General features: G+C 38.3%; 1 long non-coding RNA gene across 7 annotated transcripts in view; it reads left to right on the top strand.

Moving 5' to 3' along the window:
• The window catches only part of LOC139798043 (uncharacterized), a 44,178-nt gene that overhangs the window by 5,884 nt on the left and 16,815 nt on the right, over nucleotides 1-21,479 (top strand). For 4 of the 7 annotated variants that reach the window (XR_011726681.1, XR_011726693.1, XR_011726699.1 and 1 more), the window contains exons 1-3: nucleotides 4,963-5,698; nucleotides 10,569-10,694; nucleotides 14,815-14,964. This is a non-coding gene — a long non-coding RNA (uncharacterized lncRNA). Of the gene's footprint in view, nucleotides 1-4,962; nucleotides 5,699-10,568; nucleotides 10,695-11,491; nucleotides 11,651-14,814; nucleotides 14,965-16,797; nucleotides 17,349-21,479 lie in introns of those variants that run through there. The other 3 variants (XR_011726707.1, XR_011726687.1, XR_011726703.1) reach the window with 3 other exon arrangements.

Here is a 21,479-nt window from a genome sequence, read left to right as displayed (position 1 = left end):
TTTGGTTTTTTAACCTAAAATTATTAGGTATCCCGATCTACATTGCTATAGTCACAAACAAAAATGACAGAGATACACCAAATTCAAATTAAGTGATCTTTTTTTATTCAAAAAACTCCTATGGCAGCTTCTCTAAACTTTTTTGCAGTATTTGGGAAAACCAAAACAAAACAAAATACCAAACTAAACCAAACCTAAACCTAACAGAAAATATTTTTAATCTACCTATGTATCCTTTCCAGTTTATAAGTATTTAGACATTAACAAAATTCTATTAAGAATTTGGCAAATTAAGGAGTTGGCAAAAAGTGGAAAAATATTTTTAAAAAATGTTTTGAAGAACACTGAATCAAATTCACCATACTATTATTTGGGGCAGCTGTGAAAGGTGTGTGTTTTATTCAAAACTGATGTAAGAAACATTTTCTTCAGTAGATAAAGACAACCATGCAAATCAGGTTTCACTAACACCAGCATAACAAGTACCAAGAAATACAAATTACATGGAACATGATAAGACTTGGTACCCCTAATCCATCATAAGTCACTCCACCTTCAAATTTTTTATTTAACATTATGTTGCCTGTCTTCATATAGAAATCGAACAAAAAAACCCCTACATCACTAATACTTAGTTCTTTTTTATTATTTCAGACTGATTCCAATCATTGCTTCATTTGTTCAGGACTGGACACACTGGGCTTACTTCATTCTTACCCTAGAGAGAAATGATAGTGGCTTCTGTTTATTAGCTTGATTTTAATTAAAAACAAAGTCTTTCATTCCCCGTGATCAGGTGCAGACTTACTTACCATGAAGTAGAAGGAAGGAGAGCCAGAGAGCAACATACCAGCAGTGGCTGCTGTGGTGCCTGCATTCCCAAGTTACATAAAGTGGGAACTGCCACGGACCAGCTGAGACTGCCAGCTGGGCTGCCAAGATCCTTAGGGAAAGGGTCATTGACTTGTAAGGATGAAATATATCTGTAGAACATTCCTATTTTCAAGTAGACCTGCTTAAATGTTGAATGAGATATCACAATTGCTAAATGACATGGAGGGTGAAAAAAATTAATACCTTATAAAAAAGAAAATATTAAGAGACTTATAAATAAGGCAGCTATTCCCACACACCTTGGCAATTGTACAACTGACTGCATTTGCTTCACATTCTAAAGGTTTCTTCCAAGAAGAGAAGGAAGTAGAAACTTTCAAGTGTACATAAGAAAGTTTGACTTTGCAAAAGCTGAAAGCTGGTCATCCAAATGCAGAAAGCATTTCTACATCAATGAAGTTTTGCTGTTTAAACACGTTAAAAGATCTGAAGCCTTTACCAGAAGGAAAAAACAAGAGCTAAAAATGATGGGGGAAAATTTATAGAAGCCATCTTCAAACCACCCACACATTAGTGTCCACTACTCTTAAGCTAAGCAAAGAGGAATAAATATTGAAGAAGTACAATCTGTCCATGCATATTTCTTTCTGGAATTATTTTAAAACTATAAATTTATCAGAAGGTTTGTTTCAATGTAATGGTATAATAATAGCAGATCCTACAAGTGCTACATGGGTTTGTTGATCTTGTCTCATATCCTGGCTTCAAATTACTCATGCATCTCTTCTCTAATATTCTATGAAGCATATCGATGAGTAAATTTACTCATAAATAAAATATATAATGATGCATCAGTTGAGGAACTCTATGATTTGGCTAAAGGTTAAAATTGTGTATGTATATATACTTGTTGTCTTATGTTTAATGTCTATTTTTGTCAAATCATTCTCCAAGGTTCACATACTATTTATAACAAAAGAGGTTTCAAAAAGGACTTTGTATTTCCAAATCTTAAAAAAATCTTCAAATCTTTTAATTTTTCCCTCTTCAAGTCCTATAATCTTGTTTCCTGATTCTTGCTCATATTTGTGGAACTGCCTTTGAGAGGAAAAGGAAAATAAGGTATGCATGTAAATATATTAAATAAATATAAAATTTAAAATAAATTAACAAAAAGTAAATAACAAAAATAAATTAACAAAAAGCCTCAAGCCATTTCTTTGCATGAAAAAATTCACAGTAATGGAGATCTCCTGGATTCTTCAAGAAGTAGAAGAGTAAAACACCCATGCTCTGCCCCTTTAACTTTCTTGTTCCTATATTTCTCTTGAGTAGCTATGTTGGAAACTCCACATATCTCCATAAATTCTCATGGAAACAATCACAGCACAGCTTTTGCCAGTGGATACTCCAGTGCTAACAAAGGGGCAAGGTTTCTCTCTTGGTAGGAAAGGTGAAATTAAATTATTTCCATAAGCAAATATTCTATATCAGTAGCCTTGGCAATCTAGTGGCAATGACAAAACAGCTAATTTGAAAAGCAAAAAAGGACATTTGCTGCCTAAAACATTCATTTGTATGGAAGTGGCAGGGGTTTTAGCAGCACATCTCCTGCCTGCACAGACCTGTTTCCCCTGCTGTGCCAGTGGTGCTGATGAATCTCGTATACCAGACCTGAGAAAGAAGGAAAGGGACACAAGAGAGAGGAAACAGTTAAAATCAGGGTGGAGAGGGGCAGCATTTCCTTCCCTGTTCCTTGACAGACCTTCTGAAGTCTCTTAAAACATTTTGGTATCCCACTTAGTCTCACCAAAATCTTCTCTGTCCATCCCCCAACACCTTAGCGCCCTAAGACTTCCTAAATCCCACGGCCTGACCAGCTTTCCCAGACTCCAGAACATCACTGAAATTTTCCAGCCTTCCCCTTTTGCTTCCTTTTAGCACTTCAAACCCTTTCTGCCAACTCTTTCAAAAACACATTTCACTGACTTGCTGTGAAAGAAACAGTGAGATAACTCTTGATCTGATGCACTATGCAGATTAATATGACCAATACTCAGCAAAGTGCTATAAAATACTTCTGTGGCAATGTTTGAAGAAGATATTCAGTTGCATCTATTTAACCTGACATGTCTCTTTGTAGAACTGTGTTCACAGATTTACCACATCTGAAACACTAACATCTAGAAGTACCATTTTCAATAACTTCTTTTCCCAGCGAAGGGTCAACAAGATCTACCTTTAAAATTGCATAGAATGCATAGCTTCAAACAGGTAAATGATTAAACATTAATCCAGTGATGTTCAACTAAGCTCTGAGGTGTCCTAGACTCCCACTGTCCCCTTGAGAAATTAGTATTATAATAATCAGAACTTAAATTACTTCCACTGTTGTGTCCTAGAACCTGTTTTGATCATTGGTTAACTAAGGCTTCTTAGCTGTAGGCAGGAAAAGATAAAGTTTATCGAGCTCATTCCTGGATTGAGAGGACCAGGATAGAAAAGCCCTGCCTGGGACCCCCCAACAGCTGCCAGCCTGTTGCTGTGGCAGTGATAATGTGGAGCAGCTGAGCCTTTGGGGAGGAGAGGATGGGCCAGGGGACCCAAATGGACCAGTCACAGTATTCCTTCCCATGGTACCCAGTATAAAATGGCTCCCAAGAGAGCCCTCTGGGGGTTTTTTTGGCTGCTGTATTTGCCGCTGCTGCCGCTGCTGCAAGCTGCCACCACCACTCATTTTCTAATCAGAGAATGACAGCATTTACCAAGCCAGGTTGCCTTCTACCTATTCAAGTTTTTTTCAACCTTAGAGTCTCTCTCCCTTTTTCTCTTCTTCCCTGGGGAGGATAGTGGGAATAACAGAGAGCATCTGTCACTGTCCAGCCACTGTCCCAAACTGTGACACCTGGTCAAATCATGGCCACCATTTTACCACTGGGAAGAGGTAAAGGCTGAAGTCCAGAATGTAATGGTTAAAAGGTATAGATGCATCCTGTTGGCTACAGAACAAAAATGCAAGACATTTCATGGAAATACAGTTAAGGTTCATGTCAAGAATGTATATACTGTTTGAGGAGCTCAGCAAGAGATGAGATATAGGCTTGTTTAAGCACAAAAATCTGCAAAGTATTAATCAGGTGGAGGAGGGATTTTTCAAACTGTCAGCAGAAACCTACAAAAGACAGCATATTTTGGGTCACCAAATCTACTGGAAAAGCAAAAAAATACTGGGTACAGCAGTCTTATAAACCAGTGAATGAAACACATCCAAGAATTTTTGCACCGAGGCAAAGCAGCATGTAATAAAGTAAAATCTCTTAGCTTCCAAATGTCTCTTCATGCAGGCTGCCTATTGGTAATGACTCCCAGAATGATGAACTGCAAAACTGCACCCAAAAAGTATTTGGGGAAAGCACTGGTTTGAAAGGACAAGCTTACACCAGGGCACAGTTTAACAGTTTGCTAGCATACAGGACTATGTTCTAAAGGTCATCAGTACTCTTAGGTATGCTGAAATCTAGTACAGGCAGTTTTTTTCAGGAAGTTTTTATGGAGATGATTTCTCCCCTGTCGTCCCCCCCTATCCCCAACCCCATTAAACCAAACAACTTAGAAGAAGGTGCTGATGAAGCGGTTATTTTCAATTTGTTTTTCATGAGAAAATGACTGAAAACATAAATGTGATTAGTGAAATTGAATGAGAAGAGTTCCTTGTTATAAGGAGAGGAAGGAGTCAAAGGATTAGAAGAAATAAACTGTGACTCACTTGAGGATCTGGCAGATGCAGGCTTCTGGAAACTTAATTTAAATGACTGAAGACTGCCAGGAAGGTAGCAGTAACTGAAGATGTCTATAAATGCAGAACAACAAACCCCTCTGATGCAAGACAGAAAGCCAAGATAAGAAATCAGTGTGGCTGAACTAAGAGTTTTTCCAGCAACATAAGCAATAAAGAAAAGTCATGCAAAGCACAAAGATATCCCTCCAGACCTATGAAGGATCACAGAATCATAGAATGGTTTGGTTTGCAAGGGACCTTTAAGATCACCTGGTTCCAATCCCTGTGTATGGGCAAGGACACCTCCCACCAGACCAGGTTGCTGAAAGTCCCATCCGCCCTGGCCTCAAATCAAATAATTTCTTCCTAATATCTAACCTAAATCTACCCTCTTCAAGTTTTAAACTATTTCTCCTTGTCCTGTCACTACACACCCAAACAATACAATACAGGTATAAAATCAGAAGCATTAAAGGACATAGTAACGGTTTAAAAAGTTATTTAAAAAATACAAGCCCATTTGCTTAGCACGAAGTAAGAACTCTTGGAGTTAATACTGGCTTTAACAAACCCATTTACCTCTGGAAGTGCTTATACCCACTGACTGAAGGAAAACAAGGGCAAAAATTAGGTATCTGTGTTCAGCATCAGGGCTCTGATAGTTCATTTTTAGTGCTTAAAGGGATTTTTCTACAGAGAACAGAGGAGAGAGGTAGAGTAGAAAATTCAAATGGTTGCATATCAGCTTTCCTAGAAAGTAAAATGACACAGTCTTCCACAGAATCCTTACAGCCAAAATAGTGAAATGAGTCAAACTGAGGTGGATATTGGCCTGCTGATCAGGATCTGAGGATTGTGGTCAGCCGGGTAAAGTTCAGCTGGCAGCTGGTTAGCTGCTACATGCCTGAGGGATCAATACTAGAGGAAATACTGTTTAATTTCTTTACTCCTGCATACTCAGGAAGTTCATGAACAATACCAAATTGGGCAAAGGGGTTCATATGCTAGAGGGAAGGCCTGAAATTCAGAGGAACCTCAACAGGCTGGAGAAACAGGCCACCAGGGACCTCATGAACATCAACAAAGGTAAATGTTGATGCAACAGGCTTGGGTCTCAGTGCACACTGGGGACTGACCAGCTCCAACACAGCTTTACAGAAGAGGACCTGGGGTTCCTGATGGACACCAAATTGAGTATGAGCCAGGAATGCATCTGTGGCAAAGGCAGCCAATGGCATCCTGGGCTGCCTCAGCAAGAGTGTGGCCAAAAGACAAGGTGTTTCCCTCCTCCTCTGCTCAGCAATTCTGAGATGCCTTCTGGGGTGCTGGGTCCAGATTTGAACACTTTGGTACAAGAAAGACACATGCTGGAGTGCATCCCCCAAAGAGTCACAAGGATGGTTAGAGGGATGCACACATGATGGAGGAGGAGAAGATAACAGAACTAGGCTGGTTCAGGCTAAAGAAAAGATAGAGGTATTTTGCTGCTGTCCCCAGCCACCTGCTGGGAGGTGACAGAGATGGTGGAGCCAGACTCTTTTCAGAGGTGCACAATGACAGGAGGAGAGGCAACAAAGTACAAGCGGGAAAATGTGGACTTCTGAGTAGAGTCAGGAAAACCTGTTTTGCCTTGGCGTGTACCAACACTGAAAACCAGAGAGCCTGTCAAATTTTCATCCTTGGAGATAATTCAAAACTCAACAAGACCCTATAAAACTCAGTGTAACTTGATCTATTTTGAAAAGGAGCTTGGAATAGATGACCCTCCAAAGTCCCTTAAAACATACATGATTCTATGGTGATAAAAAAAGTGCTCATTGCTTTTGAAGGAAATCAAGAGCTGGATCTGCTAGATACCTGAAAGGAACCATCCCTTTCTGTTCTCAGAACTTCAACAACTATTAACCTGCCAGCAGTAGAAACTCAAAATTCTTCCAAATTCTATATAGTTTTTACATAAAATCATAACATAAAAATAATTCCTTCGAGGTCACAAAACCTTAGTATTCCTGTGTTCTGACTCTTCTCTATCTGTCAAAACATAATGGCAATAAAAGTGAAGCCATGAAAAGCCTAATATGTACAAGTAACAAAATCACCTTTTCCAGCAACCTGAAAATTAGACGTTTGTATTGATTGTCAGCACTTGAAATTATTCTTGGCCTAAAAGCATCCAGAGAGGGTTCTCTGCTTAAGAGAGAAATCTTTTTGCTACTTTTCTTACATTTCACAAGTGATCTTTTACCCATTTCCAACAGGTCAAGCCATCTATATAGCATGGAAGGGTCTCTGTGCTCAGGACTTGGGATCAATCAGTCCATTAATTTAGATTGTCTAGTTACAGAATTCATGTTGTGCAAATAAGTACTTGGTCACTGACAAGTACTTCAGAATTATTGAAATAATGAACATCTCTTAACATTAAAATACAGCTACACTGGGGACTGGGCAAGAACTCCATAATGCTAGTTTTTCCCTACTGGTTGTCCAGTTAAAAAAAAATAAATGGACACTTCTGTTTAGAAAACCAATGTCCATTAGTAAATTAAAAATTAGAAAGATTTTGCATGTCTTAATGTTCCCTACTATTCTTCATTTTTATAATACGTGTTTCTCTTCCTCCACTGTTTATAATTTTCCCTTCATACAACAGCTTGGTGCTCTGTTCTCTGATCTGGGTCTGATCACACCTACTTGCATATTCCATTTCACCAGCACTTCCTAAAAAAGACAAAGAAGCAAAGCAATATACAGTCTTTTTTCATTAAATAAATAAATTGCAACCTGATGTAATGCTTTGGCACTATCTCAGTGTTTTTTTGCAGTTTCAGAGCTAATTTCTTGACTGAAAGGCTAATGGGATATGGATATTGTTTCCCCCTTATTTATAGTGCAAAAGTTTTACATTATGGACATTACATAATGCACAACTACCATTACCTGAATTTCACTATCTTCTTTCTGAAGTAACTATGGAATTCAATGCAAAAGTCTGTGACCTAGCTAGCCTCTTTAAACTACCCCTTCTCCTAAAAGGAAAAAAAAATTCAACAGTTCCACAAATGGACATGCACAGAACAATTATCTCATTATGGAGACTGCTGTGTGTTCTCCTAAGAAGGAAACATGTCTGGTTTTGTTGAGGGTTTCAGCTGAGGCTGGTAGGTGCCTGGATTTTCTGTAGGAGAAATCAGTCCCAGCTTTTTGTAGACCCTGAAAGAGAAGTGATAGATCATTGACACCACACAGCTATATAAATGTTTGCTTCAAGGTTTTTTCCTTGCAAAGCAGAAAAATTCTTAGGGCTCTGAAGAGTTGTAGCTGCAAACAATATTACTTTATTTTCCCTGATATCCTTAAAAACAGGGGGAGGTGATGTATCTGCACAATCAATTTACTCTGCCTCCAGTCACCAGACCACTCAGCAAAAGGACACTCAACAAAAAGCATACAGACATTTCCACTTGCCCCCCCCATGTAGATAAGAAGGATCCAGAGGTTAGGCATGAACTCTGAAATAATCATAAAATCATAGAATGGTTATAGTTGGAATGGACCTTAAAGATCATCTGGTTACAAACTCCCTGCATGGGCAGGGGCACCTCCCACCAGACCAGGTTGCTCAAGGCCCCATCCAGCCTGGCCTTGAAACACTTCCAGGGATAAGGCATCCACAGCCTCTCTGAGCAACCTGTTCCAATGCCTCACCACCCTCACACTAAAGAATTTCATCCCAATGTCTAATCTAAATCTACCCTCTTCCACCTTAAAAACATCACCCCTTGTCCTGCCACTACATGCCCTTGCAAAAAGTTCCTCTACAGCTTTCCTTTAGGGCCCTTTCAGGTACTGGAGGGCTGCTATAAGGTCACCACAAAGCCTTCTCTTCTCTATGCTAAGCAAGCCCATCTTTCTCAGCCTGTCCTCATAGAAGAGGTGCTCCAGCCCTCTGATCATCTTCATGGCCCTCCTCTGTACTTGCTCCAACAGCTCCATGTCTTTTTTGTGTTGGGGGATCCAGAACTGGACACAGTACTGCAGATGGAGTCTCATGAGAGCAGAGTAGAAGGGGAGAATCACCTCTCTTGACCTGCTGGCCACCCTTCTTTTGATGCAGCCCAGGGTACAGTTGGGTTTCTGGGCTGCAGATGCTGCAGGGAACCTACCAAGAAGGGAATGCAACTTTTATTTCTATTTTTACCCTTTGCAAAAACATTCTGGTGTTGTAGAAATGAACATTCATAAAGCCTTCAAAAGCCTCTGGAACACATATGAACAAAATTTATTGTTTTTTGTTATTTTGCAAGGCAGCCTGGCCCTGGAAGTAGCCTCCAATTAAGGTATAAGAATGTCAGTTCAATTTTATTTCTGGGAGTAGCTTTATTTGGTTTGTTGGGATTATAGAGTTTTCTTCAGTGGTTTTCCAGAGGCAGCTTCCGTAACTGTATTATCTTACATATTTTTGATTTTATGCAAATACTTAAATATGATTTTTATGTATATAATTATACCACAGTCAGATTAGAATGGCCCAATTGATTTTTATCATCTCATTTTCATTCTATGATGTTCTGGAACTGTATATTGTGATACTGTAAAAGAAGCAGCATTTAGTATCCAGGTGATAAAACTCTTCGTTTCTTCCAAGAAGTCCTTTTAGGTCCACTTAAGACCTACTGGCTTCTTATTCTTCATAGGTCATTTCAGATTCAAGTAATACTCAGTACACATCATGTTTAACAAAAGAAGAGTAGTACTTAATTTGTATGTTACCCATGAAATTGCCAATGATGAAATAACCATGTATGCTACCCATGATTTGTATGTTACCCATGAAATGCAGGGAAGAGGCTAAGAAAGAATTGTAGGAAAAACCAATAACAAACCAAACCACCAAAAATCCTGCACTGAAAACACATGAAGAGAAAAGGGAACCAAAAATGGAAAGAGAATCGCTGCTGAAACATTCATTCTTAAGTCTGAAGAAAAAAAATATTATCTCTAATTCTCAACAATGACTTTCAGACCACTTTCTTGAATCACAGTATCACAGAAAGCCTGACATGACAAAGCCCTTTAAATTTGCCTGTAGTATTTATCTTCTCCAGTGAAAGAGATTCAGCAGGTCAAATGCCTGCTTCTGAGAGCCTACGGGATGGTTAAAAGCAGTGTTAGTCAGCAAGCTTATTCATTGTAGCATGTTAAAAATTAGCTACTTGGTGGCTCAACTTGCAAGATAGGCAGGAAAAAAAGAGTGCAAACTTTACCAATAACCTCTTATTTTCTTAATGAACTCAGATACAAACACAGAATACCCAGTGCACCTCTGTGAAACCCAGATCCCCCCTTGAAGGTAACTTGGTAACAAAGCCTTGTTTGATTCACAAGTTTCACAAGTGTTTATTAATTTCAGATCCCACTAATGGCATTTCTGATGCAACAGATTGCAACTGAGCTCTGGAAACTATATTAGGTTCTTTCCAGCTCTGTAATACTCTTTCTAAAGACCTCATCTGAGCCCTTCTTTACACATAAGAGGTTATCAGATGACCCAAGCAGCATTATGAATACTGACAAAGTGACAGTAACACACAAGTGTTCCAGAGTACTACTCCTCTAGGGCACAAGTATTCTGTTCAAAGGGCATATCCCATGGGGCAGAAGGTGAGAAAATCACATGCAGACAGAAGAAATTATTGTTGTAAATGAAATTATTAGGTATGGATGAAGCTGATAATAATGCCCCATCCCGTATGCTAGAGATTGTTATTCAAGCATTATTCAAGTGTCAAAGAAAATCACTGTCAACAGGAATAACAGGGGATGCATATTGTGGCTATACCCAACTGGATTCAAAATAATCAAAACCACATGAAACCTTTAATATGCATTTCATTTCATGGTGTCTCTGACCACTGGACTGCAAAAGAAAAAGACAAATCTGCTTTCTTCCCAGTCGGTGATGCTTGGTGTTTCTAAGCCTGAATACTTAGCAGAATTATTTGGAGAATGTGATTGTTCTTTACAAATTGTTTTAAGATGGTGCAGACAATGAATTCACCAAGGTATGCTTGTTTTTACTGTTAGAACAAAGAAAATATGTACACTTCTTTGGATTTAAAAACCCACACTCTCCCATCTTGATGGGAAAATGTAGCTCTTCTGATTCTTTCTGTTCCTCCAAGGAAAAAGATATAATGGGGTGTCTGACACCCCCAAAGGGGGTGGGGGAAAGATGTTGTCTGTCTTGTTCTTTATATGTTGTGGTGCTGTGAGGTTTTTTTGTTTGTTTGTTTTTAATGTAATTCTGGTCATAATTGCACCACAGGAAAAAACAAAAATCCCAGAATCTCAGGATGGAGAGCATATGGGCCTTGAAAAGTCAGAATTATCCAGTTTTCACAAAAAAAGCATTTTTAAGAGTGACATTTTAACAGTGGAAAAAAATAGCATACTGGAAGTGACAATTCTAAAATAAAAAAGGGAAAGAAAAAGGGAAAGAAATGGTTTTCCCCCTAAAGCTCCTTTCTTGGTCATGTGTAGGGTCACCCACTGAAACATCTGCACTTGCCAGGCTCAGAGAGCAGCGCAGTCTCTCAAGGAATGCAGGCTAAGATGATTTTACTGCATAAATTCCTATCTGAGATTCTCTGCTGATTTATTAAATGATCACCCATAGCTGTTATAACTGCACTGATTTTACAGTAGATTGAGAGCTCTATCAAAAAAAAGCATGAATCACACAAAGCAATTTCAACCTAATTTTCCTGTAGATGTCACAGGCAGTAATTCTTCTTGAGCTTTAATTTTTTTTTTTAATTATTAAATTATCAGCATCAATAAAATGTTAGTCATTAATATTTTGCTATAATTCTGCAGGGATCAACTAGCAATTCACTGACGCAACAGACTTCTGTGATTCGATCCAGTCTCACAGAGCTAATGGATGTGATTAAATTATTTTATGCAGAGTAAACATTTGCAGTGTTTCTCTTCTTGCTCCTGTCCCAACCTAAGCAAATAAACTGACTGCCAGCATCAGTCTCATGCTTCTCATGTGAAACCTTTTATGAACTTTCCAAGCCCAGTATGTAAGATAGAACCTCATGTACTCCTAAATAAATTCACAGATTAATTTGCCTAATAGTTTTGAACAATTAAGATTACAGCCCAGTCACCTATCTACAAAGTATTTTGTGGGAAATTAAATGCAACTAGAAGAAAATAATTCTTCCTGTTTTCTTTCCCATTGCTTAAGATGTCTCTCCAGAACAGAGTAGTTTTTCTTTCTTGGAATTTGAAGGGAATTTTCAAGAAATAAAATTACATCACTTGTATATTGTTCTTTTGTAATAAATAGTTGGCTTTCTAGAATGAGGAAATAACCCAGCATAACTGAATGTGGGTAGGTGTCAGACCTATTTATTTATCATGGCTTTCCTGAGCATATATCTCATCTGACACTGCCAAATCCCTGGTGAGACTTCTGCTCGGATGTGTATGCATGGAGTGAACATTTCTTTCAAGGGAGTCTTAAAAACCTTTACCTAGTGATCCTTAGAAGCTTTCTAATTTGTTGTGTTTAAATGAATTATTCAAGATCACACAGTCAGTGGCAAAGTCAGGAATGGACACCAAAAGTATTGGAGGGTTTGACTTCCCATCCTAGTATCTCAGATAACAATCTCTTTCCCTGTGCACACTCTCACTCACTTCCCTCCTGTGCCACTGTGCAGCTTTGAAACAATTAAAAACAATTAAAAAGTGACCTGGTTGGAGAAAGCTGGTGGGCATCTTGTGAATGAACCTGTTTCAGGACTACCTCTATGAGAGGTTATGAGAGATGCACTTTTAGAGTTTGGTATCTGCTCAGATCCAATTTTTACCCAGAACATTTTGAACAGATTCCCTTAACTGGAATTAACTACTCCAAGCCAGACAGTGATAGAAGAAGCACTTTTGCTGTTACAAAAGAGGAGAACTTTGAGTTCTCAAACCAAAATGTTTACGCTTTGTAATCTGAAATTTGTCACGTAATTAATATTGCCACACAATGCACCGCAGAAGAAGAGATTTTTTTTCTAAACCAGTTAATAAATTGAAATTGGTATTTCAAATTAGTTTATGAGCATCGAATAGCAGGATTCTCAGCAGGTTTTCAAACTTCAGATGTGGCACAGTACATTGATTGCTGGAGACATGCTTAAATGCAGACAGAAATTAAAGATGACGTGCACTTCTGTAATCAATAGCAGAGTTCCTGAAGGGCCTGGCCTCTGTGCTTTCTGCTTCTACTGATGTTGCAAAATGCACACCCTATTTTAAACAATAATTGGTGAGATGGCAGTAACTTGCCTGCAGCTGCAGCAAGTGATATTTTTCTTGTGTGTTTCCTAAGGGCAGTTGTTTCTTACTCCCAGATAAACTACTAGAAAGACCTCATGAAAGCAATGAGAAACCTGGAGCCTGCTGCTAGTGATGCCTGTCCTAAGTCACCTCCTTCTTACAATTACTTTCTGTGTGCATTCTCTGATGTTAGGATTTCAACAAATTTGCTGGGAATAGCCTGTCCTGCCCCAGTCAGGCTAACACACAGAGGATATGACAAGAGTAAGATCTTCCTTTTTGCATGGGTATCTCTTCGAGAGTTTGGGTTTTTTTCCCTTGTTCATTCAGTTCCCAGTTGGTGACCTTCAGTGGTTATGAAATACAGATGTTAGCAATAGTAACCAGGACAATTGCCTTTGCTAGACAGAAGGTTTCAACACTTTGTATACATTCTCTAGACTGTTCTCATTCAGGGTGTCCCTTAAAATCATTAAAGCAGCTGATGCAAACTGTGGCATCCTCCTAACCAGGGGGCACTAGGTGACGGCCTTGGTGACACAGGAGCTCCACAGTTATCCTTGACTACCTGATTCTTTGCAAATAGAATTTAGGATGTTGCTCTTGGCCCAGAATTGCATTTAGGGACTTTTTTTTTTTTTTGACCATTCATGTCTCTCCTTTCGCAATACCAGTCAATATCAGAAAAGATACTCAGTTTCTCCATGTTAAGAAAGGAGACTTTTTTTCTCTCTCTGGAAATTACTCTCAAATGCCATTTTAAAAATGGTTAATCCTATTATTTTGAATTTTTAGAGCACACCCTGAGGGTGCTGTTTCTCTGTGTTTTCATTTAAGTGAGAGTTACATAAATTCTTCAGTGGTTTGGGATTTTTTCTTTCCTTGAGGATGTGAATATACGATCACTTTTACCCTTGGTCAAGTTTGCTATTTTCACACCTGTCAGAGAGCATAGGTTGGTGCAGGTCACCTAAAGGAAGGGGCTCTCAACAATAGCCCCTGGGATGGAGTGGATGAAAATATTTTTCCAGATATTTTTCATATTTACAATTAGATACATCTAAAGAACAGAAGTAACCAGAATAGCAAAGATCCTCTACCTAGAGGTAAAATCCAGGCTTGCACAAATGCCCTCTGCCTTAATCAAGGCAATACACCTGAAGAGGAACATTAAGGGAAGCCAAGCGTGGCAGAGCTGGGCTTGGTGGAGGAAAACAGTTGTGTTACAAAGCTGCTGATATTCACTCTAAATAAGATTTAGTGAGCAAGATATTCCCGAGGGTGAAAAGAAATGTTTCCATGAGCTTGTCGGCACTGCCTGGTGCAGGACAATGCTGGACTGTGTCTCACAGAGAGGGAAAGCTGGAAAAAGCTGGAAAGTTGGAAAGAAAAAGAGTTCAGTGCTTTCTCTGGTCACAATTTTCACTAATAAAGACCCATGTTGAGGTCTTTCATGAGATCAAAACACAGCTAATGACTACTGGTGAGTGTCATTTCTGACTAAAATATTGAAGAACAGGCTGGAGAGTACTTAGAGATTTCCTATTAAAATGGGCCTGACGAACTTAGGCCAGGGCACTTAAAAACAGGAACAGATATGCTGATAGAAAAATAAGAACTAAAAGGGGTGAGGCACTGAAATTGAAGGATTACACAGATTTGTTGAAGTTAGCAGAAGTATTCAAGGGCTGCATCTAACTATGTTTAGGTATGCATAACTTCAGGACTTAATCTAAAATATGTATTATAAGCTGAACAACTGTATAAAGGCCTGCAACAACACAGAAAATTTTACAAGTGAATCTTGCTCTCTTGTTTTCTTTTGTTCAATTTTTAAGCTTTCTCTTCATTTAAAGTCATCTGGGAAAATGTAATGGAAGATTTTTACCTGTCTTTCTAAATCTGAAGATTCTCCAAAATAGGGGATGCATATATCAAGATGTGCCCATTCAAATAAAGCTGGGTCATAAAGTGAAGAAATTCCTGCAATTGAGAAGCAAACTGTGGTAGGTTTCATTTAACCATTTTCATATTAACAAACTGGTCTTTAATGCCCTAACCTCCCAGACCCCCTACACAGCTCCTATTTAGATTCAGCAGAGAAAGGAACAAGCATTTCTTGGGCATAATTAAACTGAATGCTTTTATTTACCTTCATTAGGATGGGAGGAATTCTGCTGCAGAATTGCCCCTTGTTTTTCTGTTGCCTTAAAGTGAAGGTGGAATGATTAGTATTTGTCTAATAAATGTCATTCTGTTAATGCAAAAACACTGTACTTGGAGTTCTGCCTGAAAATAGATGCAACAACCAACTCTCCTTGCCTCTCACTGTGCCAAAAGATGCATCTAAGAATTTAGAATGAGGGTTTTTTGATCCAGAACTGGCAGCAGAACAAGTAACAAAATGAACAGAGTCCAGTTCATCCCACATTTTCAAGGTAAAATCTGTACCAAACTTTTCTATTTTATTGTGAGATTCAGAGGCTCATATTAAATATTTGCTCTCCACTTCATCTCATTTACGCTGCTTAGAAACAGGTGCTAAGATCTGTTTCTGAACAACTGTGAGCTTTGAGAAAGTTCAGATCTGCCCATCACTCTCATCATTTGCATGCATAGTATTGTTTCTAGGATTTTCCTTAAGCAATTTCTGTGCTTTATTTCTTGATTGTTCTAGCCCTTGGAAGAAAGATAAATATGCCCTGTATTAGTCTTCTGATTTGCTTCTTTAACCTGATAAGGGTACGATAAGATTAATTTTCCTTTCATACATTTGCTAATCAGATGATAGTCCCATTAAACATTTGATTCACAACAAATAGAGATGTAGTGTTACATTACTCTAACAGCACTGGCCTTGTCCAACAGATTTTAATGAAGGGTTTATTTAGATGGCATTTTTAATGAATACATAAACGAAAAGATTAAGTCTCTTAGTCAAGCTTATCTGAGACTGAAAATAATTGAAAAGCTTAAGGTGACTGAGACTGGGACAAGACTACTTTAATGTAACCAAGACACTAAAAATACCAGGCTGACAATACCACTATCAAACATTGATTTTTTGCACAGAAGAAACAGAAGTGAGCATTTGTTTCAAAATTAATTAGGATATTTCCCAGAATTATCAGTTGTTCTCCCTGCACATAGTACAGAGATCTCAATAAAGTCACAAAATACATCTAAGAAGTGCTGTTCCTGCTGCTGTTTGCATGATAATGTGCTCAAACTAGAGCAGCATCTACTTTTCCTGGGTAGTTTTAGTTAATGTGGAATGAGAAAAGACAACTCAAAGTGGCACCACATTTTCACTTCAGGTTTTGGAGTTAAGAACACTATCTTCTAATCTTCTATCACCACTTTTTCTTGTTTGGTTTTTTGTTTGTGCTTTTTTTTTTTTTTTTTTTTTTAAGCATATCTAAAAGCAAAACAATTTTTTAAAAACATTACTCCTCTTAGTTTCTGTGTACTTTCTGTTAAAAGTCACGTCATGATTTAGGCATCAAACCTGTATCAGAGATAAAACGTATTTGTCAGTTTAAGTTGCTATGTACCGTAACTTAAAAAATTCTTTTACTGACCAGACTTTTATCTCTAGAAGTCTATCTTTTGAGGTCAGAGAGTGGCATTGCAGCAATCCATTAGGGTCAGCTACATATAGAGAAATAATAACAATAGAAGTAAAATGGTTTCACTTACTGTGAACTGGGTAGATCTAATATAGCATGGCAGCAGTGAAACAGATATTTAAGTAAAGACTCAACATTTTTTTTACTTACCAATGAAAGGTTTTTTCCTCCTTTTTCTCTCTCCCTTCTTTAATATAATGGACCTAATAGACCTACACAATTGCTGAGGTTGGAGAACTGCACACCTTGAAAGAAGTGTCTTGGAAAAACTTACTTGCAACTACATACACACAAATGAACTTTGGAAATCCATGCAAATATCTATTCAGTTTTACAGTAAAGAGTATATAATATTTCAAGTTGGGTACAAGACAATTTATTTCTAAAATGTTTTTTTCTGTTGATCTTTTTATCGTTGTATTATCTTTCATTCTCTGTTCCCATTTCCATTTAATTTCTTCTCTTGTTTAAAATAAAAGTCCAGGAAAACAGTCTGCACTCAATAATTTTATTTCACTTTACTTTCTGCTTTCACTTCTGGAATACTTGAGGTCTTAGCAATATTTGTAAACAACTGCACTGTTTCTCTTTTTTCCCCTCAATTGAAATCTTAAGGTAGTAGGCTGACTGTAATAAGAAGTTATCTAGATTTCATATTACTTTTTCTAGCAGAAAAAGCCCCAAACATTTTATGCTTCAACATATAACTTGCTTTACTTTGTGCCTGTAAAAGAGTTTTATTTTTGTTTTGTGGACTTGTCACACAGAGGCTCTTCCCAGTTCCACTTGCTCAGGTATTTAATACAGAAAGGAAATAAAACTAAGAGTTTGGACATGAAATAAAAGACTTGATATTACTGTAAAATAACTTGATTTCTCCTGCTGAAGTCATAAACCTTTTCATGAGAAGAAAGAAAGAAAAAAGTATTGCTTCTCTTCAAGAATACTTTTTTTCTGAGAATCACCATTCAGCAGTCCATGGCTGCTGGTGACACTGTTGTAACAGAAGAGATCCTGAAGTTCCCTAGGATGAACATATCAGCTGTCCCTGCCTCCACTCATCTCCTAGACTTAGTTTAGGTTTTAATGGAAAAAAGGACAAGAGTTTTTATCTAATACTTAAATAATTTGTAGTCATTCTCTTTACCATCCTGCTTGAAAAATGGGTTATTTTACTTGGACAGGTCACACAATTCAATGCTGCACAGAGGGCTGAAATGGCACTAAGTCCTCATGCTCCAGTTGGAACCTCTCATCCCACTTTTTAGTGTTGTCCCCTTTTCTCCACCCCAAAGCTTGGCCAATGTTTCATATGCTTGAAAAGAAGTTACCTTTGTATTCAAGGCTTCTGTTTTGCTGGGACTGGCACACTCACTGAGGCTCCTGGTCTGTGCTATACCTAAGAATGAAAGGTGACAACAGCTTTCCTTGCTACTATGATGCTAGTCTTCTTTTCTACTTCCTCTGGGAACTCTCTCCATGGGATTTCAGGTATGTTCCAGTCTGTATTCTCTCATCTCTGCTAGTTCAACCAGGCCTGGACGTATTTCAGGTGATTCTTAGAGAAATGCCTAAACTCTGCACCTTTGTTTTCCTTTGAAACATTGAAATAGCCTGGAAATTATTCATGTATGCCTGATGGGAGTTTTTGTTTATGGGTTTCATTGTTCTATTTCTTTACCATTTATGAAACAGAAATGTCCCCAGTTTTAAAATACTATCAATATTACTCTCATGACAACTTTCATCTATAGTTATGTGACTTTCTCACTTTGCTTGGCACATCTGTTTGGCATGCCTGCTGCTAACGATGTTCTGAATTTAAGATAATTGCAAGAAATCTGCTCTTTCTTCACACGGCTCCAGATGCCTGTCCCTTATCATAAGATCTTTTCTACAGTCTTGTGAGACTTTCTGGAAATTCAGCCCAGTCTTAACTTAAGACCCAGTCTTAAATAAAAACTTCCACATAAAACCTTCAAAGTTAAAAGTGATAAAGGATACTGAAAGTCAAAGATAATATAATTATGAACACTGTATGCAAACATTAGCCAGGCTGTTAACTGAAAGTGCTCACATACTCTGTAAAATGCCCTGTGAGTATAACCAAAAGATCTAGACTTCCAGGAACAACAGCCCACCCAGAGGTGGGATAAGAGCAGCAGATTAACTTGTTATGTGTACTGGTGTCCTGTGCAGAGGCAAAGCCCTGCTTCTGAGGAGGAATAACCCCAGATACCACCAGTACAGGCCAGGGGACAAGCTGAATATGAATGGCATCCTGGGGTGCATTAGAAATAGTGTGGGCAGAAAGCTAAGGCAAGTGTTTCCTTCCTCCTTCATAGAATCACAGAATTGGCTGGGTTGGAAGGGACCTCAGATATCATCAAGTCCAACCCTTTGCTCAGTGCTTCTGGGACCTGAAAGACCCAAAATGAGACTTGAAAGACACTAACACGCTGGAGAGCAACCACCAAAGAGTCACAAAGATGGATAGAGGGACAGCACCCATCATGGAAGAGGAGAAAGTGACAGGACTGGGCTTGTTCAGAGCTGGAGAAAAGGTAGAGGGACACTGCTGCTGTCTCCAGCCACCTCCTGGGAGGTCGCAGAGATGGTGGAGCCTGACTCTTTCCAGAGATGCACAATGACAGAAGGAGAGGCAACAAGTACAAGCTGGAAAGTGGGGAATTTTTAATAGAGTCAGGAAAACCTGTCTTGCCTTGGGGTGTACCAACACTGAAACCCAGAGAGGCTGTGAAATCTCCCTCCTTGGAGATAACTCAAAAATCAGCTGGTTCTGGAGCAACTTGATATTCCAATAGAATGAGGCAGTGACTGCATCTCAAGATACTGCAGGAATGAGGCCCTATGGCCTATATTGCTCTTCTTCATGGGGTTCAGAAGGCATAATATCTGTAAGTCTGTAGCATACGTGTTTTGAGCAACAACCTCCTGTGACTGGGAAAGAACCTCCCATAACATCCATTGGTTTTTATGAGTGCTGCTTTCAATGAAGGAATTCTGTGCCTCATTTTCACATTAGAAAGTGATATTGTTACTTTTCCCTGTCTCCTCTTCTATTCTACTGAAAGTCTCTGGTGTTTCCAAAAGAAATTTAGAAAAATGCAAAAATATCTTGGTCAGCTGTCTGTTAAACAATATTGTCCATTCAGTGATACTGCCATGCTCAGAAACAGGGATCTCAATTGTAAGTCTTCAAAAGTTTTCATTAAGTTTTCAAATTTTCATTCCTCAATTATTTACAGTAAGTGAAGCCTTCTGAGGTACTTAATATGGAATTTAGAACTTGTTTATAGCAGTGTTATTTTGTTGGGGGGGTTTCTTGATTTGTTTTGGGGGATTTTTTGCCTTTTGAGGAAGATTAGAATTAAATTTCGGAAAAATCATATGTCCTTGAGGACCAGAAGTAACAGAAATGGGAAAAATGTGTAGTACCAACAGATTATGGTAACAACCTTAACTGCTGGTGCTAAACAATGTTAGAATGGTTTGGAGTCACTGATAGGCTGATGCTAAAAAATGTATGTGAGATCATACTATTCACATATGAGGTACTGTCAGAAGAGATGGATGACTATCAATAGCTTGATTAAGGAGATCCTGAAGAACTTCTTATGTCAAAATGGTAAAAACCATGCTGAATTTATTATAAAAACCCCAACAAAAGTGGGAATATCTGAATCTATGTGAAGTAGAAACAAGCAATCAGAGGCTGGAAGAAAACTGTTTAAAAGGCTCCCATTGCAACAAAGATGTGTAGTATTTTAATCTGGAAATAAAAATGAAGTTTCTAGCTATGGAAGGAGTGAGAGTGAAGAACAGCTATCCAGGAGGAGCAGATGAAAAACCTTTGTGACTATCAATACAGAATGCATAGGGATGTTTTAGAGTTTTCTTTAAACTCCAGAAAATAATTTAAAAAATCAGGAAAAGTCCCAAGTCAAGCACTGAAATTTAGGACATTTCAAAATTCAACCTGCCTGCCCCTGAAAAAATGTATGTTGCCCTACCCCATAAGAATGATTTTTGCAAAACTCCTGTTCAATGCACAGGCACCAGGATGGTGTATGAAGCATGAATAGACAAAGAAAAGATACAGGAAGAAGGTGGCAGCCAGATATGGCTGTAAAGAATGGGATTCTACTCTTCTCTGTCAAGAAAGTTGGACACCTTTCTGTTTGTACAATGGTGTGCAGTAGTCTCTAAAGTTTTCCCCTTGGAGAACAGAAGATGTTCAGAAAGCCTCTGGGTTTTTTTTTTCCCCAATGTAAAGCAAATCTCAGATCCCACTCTTCAACATTTTCAGTGAGAGAAATGAACAAATGGGGAAATCTAAGCAGGCAAGTGGTGAACATTGTTTCAAATAAAAGAAACAATTATCCACACAGAAAGGAATTGGCCCTCATAAATAAAGGATGTTGGAATAACTGCTTTTCAATATTTATTCCATACAGGTTTCTAAATTTGGAAAGAGTTTTAAGGTTATTTATTTAGGATCTATTTTACTTTCTGATCTCCATATAGGAGCCACCATTATGTTCTGATTGTCTTTTTGCAGAGGAGCAGGTAAAACCTTTAAAGAATTAAAATAAATTTCATTTTAGTTTTGCAGCCTCTCTCTTTTCTGTTTTCAAAGATACATTTCAAGAGGGCACTATCACTCAGCTGCCAGCCCAAATCAAATTTCTGCTAGGTCAAGAAGTCTTTGCAGGAGCAAGGGTTATAGCTGCTCTTCTATCATAATGATCTGGATGCAGCAAGGTTGATAGGGTCTGGTCCTAGAAATGTTATGACAGGTTGGGAAAATTTGATATCTTTAAAATATCTTCAACATTTCAAGATAAATTATTAATAAAGAAACAAACAAA

Source organism: Heliangelus exortis, chromosome 1, assembly GCF_036169615.1.
Source record: "Heliangelus exortis chromosome 1, bHelExo1.hap1, whole genome shotgun sequence".
NCBI classification, from domain to species: Eukaryota; Metazoa; Chordata; class Aves; order Apodiformes; family Trochilidae; genus Heliangelus; species Heliangelus exortis.
Note: the sequence above shows the minus strand (reverse complement) of the source record. Positions and strands in the feature narration are given on the sequence as shown.